This window comes from Corticium candelabrum, chromosome 2 (genome assembly GCF_963422355.1).
Source record: "Corticium candelabrum chromosome 2, ooCorCand1.1, whole genome shotgun sequence".
In the NCBI taxonomy this organism is placed as follows: Eukaryota; Metazoa; Porifera; class Homoscleromorpha; order Homosclerophorida; family Plakinidae; genus Corticium; species Corticium candelabrum.
Window position 1 is genome coordinate 2,375,562 of NC_085086.1, and position 5,000 is coordinate 2,380,561.

Consider the following 5,000-nt stretch of genomic DNA (forward strand, 5'->3'; position numbering starts at 1 on the left):
TTTTGTCTGTCTGTTGTAGATGGTTTATTGTAAACATCAAAGCTAATACAGTAAACGTTATATGACTATAACAAATTAGTAAGTAAAAGTTGAAGATAAATGACCATAGTGTAGGATTTATGTCTGTTTGTTTGTCTGTTTACCTGAATGTCTGTCTGTCTGTCTGTTGGTAGGTGTGTATGTATGTCAGTGTCTGTTGGTCTGTCTGTCAGTGTTTTTGTCTGTCAGTGTGTCTGTCCGTTTGTCAGTGTGTCTGTCTGTTTGTCACAGTTTGTGTATCAGTGTGTCTGCCTGTTTGTCTTTCTGTCCATCTTGCTGTCAGGGTTTTTGTTCCTTGGTGTGTCTGTCCATCTGTCTGTCAGTGTGTCTGTCTGTCTGTCTGTCTGTCTGTCTGTCTGTCTATCAGTGTGTCTGTCTGTCTGTCGGTGTGTCTGTCTGTCCGGTGGTGTGTCTCTGTCTGTCTGTGTGTCTCTGTCTGTCTGTCTGTTTTTTCTGTCTGTTTGTTTGTCTGTCTGTCTGTTTGTTTGTCTGTCTGTCTGTTTGTCTGTCATTGTGTCTATCTGTCTGTCAGTGTGTCTGTTTGTCAGTGTGGGCGTCTGTATGTTTGTCTGTCAGTGAGTCTGTCTGTCTGTCAGTGTGTCTATCTGTCTGTCAGTGTGTCTGTCTGTCTGTTTGTTTGTCAGTGTGTCTGTCTGTCTGTTTGTTTGTCTGTCAGTGTGTCTGTCTATCTGTCAGTGTATTTGTCGATCTGTCTATCAGTGTGTCTGTCTGTTTGTTTGTCTGTCTGTTTGTCTGTCAGTGTGTCTATCTGTCTGTCATTGTGTCTGTCCGTCTATCTGTCAGTGAGTCTGACTGTCTGTCTGTCTGTTTGTTATTCTGTCTGTCTGTTTGTCTGTCAGTCTGTCTGTCCGTGAGTCTGTCAGTGTGTCTGTCTGTCTGGTAGTGTGTCTATTTTTCTGTCTCTCTGTCTGTCTGTCTATCTGTCTATCTGTCTCTCTGTCTGTCTGTCTGCTTGTCTCTCTTTCAGTTTGTCTGTTTGTTTGTCTGTCTGTCTGTTTGTCTGTTTGTCTGTTAGTGTGTCTATCTGTCTGTCAGTGTGTCTGTCTGTCAGTGTGTGTGTCTGTCTGTTTGTCTGTCAGTGAGTCTGTCTATCTGTCAGTGTGTTTGTCCGTCTGTCTGTCAGTGTGTCTGCCTGTTTGTTTGTCTGTCTGTCTGTTTGTCTGTCAGTTTGTCTGTTAGTGTGTCTATCTGTCTGTCAGTGTGTCTGTCTGTCAGTGTGTGTGTCTGTCTGTTTGTCTGTCAGTGAGTCTGTCTATCTGTCAGTGTGTTTGTCCGTCTGTCTGTCAGTGTGTCTGTCTGTTTGTCTGTCTGTCTGTCTGTTTGTCTGTTAGTTTGTCTGTTAGTGTGTCTATCTGTCTGTCAGTGTGTCTGTCTGTCAGTGTGTGTGTCTATCTGTTTGTCTTTCAGTGAGTCTGTTTATCTGTCAGTGTGTTTGTCCGTCTGTCTGTCAGTGTGTCTGTCTGTTTGTTTGTCTGTCGGTCTGTTTGTCTGTCAGTTTGTCTATCTTTCTGTCTGTCTGTCACTGTGTCTGTCTGTCAATGTGTCTGTCTGTCTGTTTGTCTGTCTGTCTGTTTGTCTGTCAGTGTGTCTGTCTATCTCTCAGTGTATTTGTTGGTCTGTCTATCAGTGTGTCTGTGTGTTTGTTTGTCTGTCCGTTTGTCTGTCAGTATGTCTATCTGTCCGTCAGTGTGTCTTTCCGTCTGTCTTTCTGTCTTTGTCTGTTTGTCTGTATTTATGTCTTTCTGTCTGTATGTCTGTCTGTCAATACATTTATTTCTTATACAAGACGTTATGCTAAAAACAAATAAGTTCTGATTAACCTAAAATATTCTATACTGTCTGTCTGTTTGTCTGTTTGTGTCTGTCTGTCTGTCTGATTGCTTTCTTATTATAATTTTCTGTTATTGTAGTATGGATGGACAGCATTGCATTTTGCTGCTTTTAACAATCACTCCAAAGTGTTTCGTATTCTGTTAGAGAATGGATGTGATAGCAACATAAAAGACAATGTAAGACATGTTGATGTGAATGTGAATGATAATATTTGTATCTAGGATCCATGGCCCGTCGTTCGTACGGGCAAGATACTGCAGTGCAAAGATAGGTTCGTAGACACGTCACATGCAATCTTTGTTGCGAGGTCCCGGATATGCTGAATGAATTCGAATCTTGCTTTTCGCGCTTGTTTCGATACAAATCGACACACTCCCCGTGTAGCGCTTGCTGCAGAGAACGTGTAGGTTGGATTCGGTGCAAATGCGATCGGAATTTGGAAAGAAACGAAAGCGCTAGAAGAGTAAGTTTCGTCGGCAAGAGATATTCGATTGCTTGAAGCTTTGGGAAGGATGACGTTGCATACAGTCTACACAGGAATGGTGTGGGCGTGTGTTGGAATGAACTGGAATGTGTAGCGTTTGCGTCATCGAGAAATTTTATGCTTGGGTCGACCCCTTGAGAGGGGACCTTGTGCATATTTTTACGCAAACCTTCTCTTCTGCGTGCCGAGTGTGCGTGCCGATTTCGGTTGCGAACGGACAAAAGACGTGGCCGCCAAACGCAAACACCCACACACACAGACAATTTGAGCTTTAGATATTAGATCATTATATTGTGAATTTGGTGTGCATGGTGTTAGCACTGCTTTAGCTACTAGTCAGGGTTCTAGCCAAGCATGCTAAGGTGTAGCGGCCCTCTATGCCTTCCACATATGTCTACGTGTTCACAGCTGACCGCTACACCTCCAATACTGGCTACACATGTAGTAGGTACCATACACTACACCTGCATTTACGCTTCCAATATAGATTAATTTATATCAACAAATTATTAATAAATAATAAATAAATAATTTGCATACAATTAATTAGCCTCCAACTTACAGACCAGAGAGCGTGCGAACTCTAGTCTGTACCACAACGCTACTAAAATGATTTGGGAAGTACTTATGAAAAGTGATGCTAAATGGTGGTGTAACAGCGTAGGATTGTTTTAGCTAGATCAACATATCATTTGTAAATGCCATGAGATCTCACAAACGAAGAAGAGACGTCTGCAGTGTTTGCGGTGATATCTTGAAACCAGGACTCTTTGATTCTTTGGCAGACCGCTAGCTACTCTAACTGCTCAACTAGTGAAACTACCACTTGACCAGTTGTCAAAGGTGATGGTCTAGTGATGCTGCTGTGCATGTCCTCTCACCACAAACTTGAAAAGATTGAAGAACTGAAACTAAAACTAAAACTAAGATGTGTGCGTGCACTAGAGTCTTCATCACAGCTCTTGTGTGCACTTAGCCGCCCATGAGGATTTCACACGCGTGCAATCAGCATTGGTTCACTTAGTATAACCAATTATTGCTAAACCAATCAGAATTTACAACCGACGTTCCTGTTCTAAGACGCTGATTGGCTTAGAAGGTTATTTCCGAAATCATTTTAGTACCGTTCTGGTACAGACTAGAGTTCTCGTGCTCTCTGGTCTGTAAGTTTGAGGCTAACAATTAATTTATTTGTAGAAATTAATTTTTTGTTAATTAGTTATATTTTATTTATTTAATATTATTTATTAATAATATATTTATATAACTAATTGTATGCAAGTCATTTATTTATTATTTATGAATAATTTATTGATTTAAATTAATTATTTGCAAATTATTTATTTATTAATTTGTTATTTATTTATAATTATTTTTTATAAATTTTTTTGCATCTACGCATGCTAAGGTATGTGTCGACCCATACACTGGCTACACATGTAGTATGTACTGTACACTACACCTGCACACGTGCAGTTATATCTTTAGCATTGTATTGGTAATGAGAAACAGTTTAAATTAATTTAAGCATGTAATAGATACGTCACTATCAGTCTGCCGCTCAGTGTGATTTGTAGAGGCTACTCTCTCAAACAATCAGTAATTTTATTCAGAAATTTTCACAGACACTACATGCTACGCCAACGTACCTGAATTATGTGTCACGCCCACACACCTACTTCCAAAACTCCTGTCTATAACCCTGCTAGTTTATAGAAAATTCTATTTATTTTGTTTGATCTACAGTCAATACTCCATCAGGTGACAAGAAACATATAAGTATAACTGGTGTATTATACATCTAATTTTATTATCATGTATTTGATGTGTTAATGTTAGAAGATGTTAATCATACTTGGATATTGTGTGTATTTGACAGGATGGAAGAACTGCACTGCAATTAGCTGTGAGATGGGAAAGGACAGATGCTGCAGATGCAATCAAGGCATTCATTGTAAATTGTGTGTGTGTGTGTGTGTGTGTGTGTGTGTGTGTGTGTGTGTGTGTGTGTGTGTGTGTGTGTATGTGTGTGGTGCGAGAGTAGAAACACCCGGGACCTCTTTGGTCATGATTTCAAGTACAGGAAGGGCACAGGGGTAATTCATTAGGCATGGAACAACAGATGTGTACATGTGGGTGTGAAGTTCAGTCTTGAGGCTGCGCCAAAGTCAATGTCTTTGGATGCCCCTACCAAGCACCTAGGGGCACATCTGCGCGTCCTAAACTCTGAGAAGCATCAGAGGCCCCACCTAGGAATAGACTAGGGTGCTATCTTCAGTACTGTACTGAAGGGCATATCCATTTGTCCATTTTTGTGTTTGTGTGTTTGTGTGTGTGTGTTTGTGTGTGTGTGTGTGTGTGTGTGTGTGTGTGTGTGTGTGTGTGTGTGTGTGTGTGTGCTGTAGGTCAATTGGTTACGGAATGTATTTGGAGAATGAAAACATCAGGGACCTTGCAGGGTTGCAGGTTCAAGTCACAGTGATGGCAAGCTATGGCATAATGTCCTTAAGCAAGAAACTTACACACAATTGCTTCTCTCTACTCAGGTACCTGGTCATTGACTGGGGTGGACATGACTGCTGGCTTGGCCCTAACATCATGCAGCAGATGGGTCCTTGTAGAC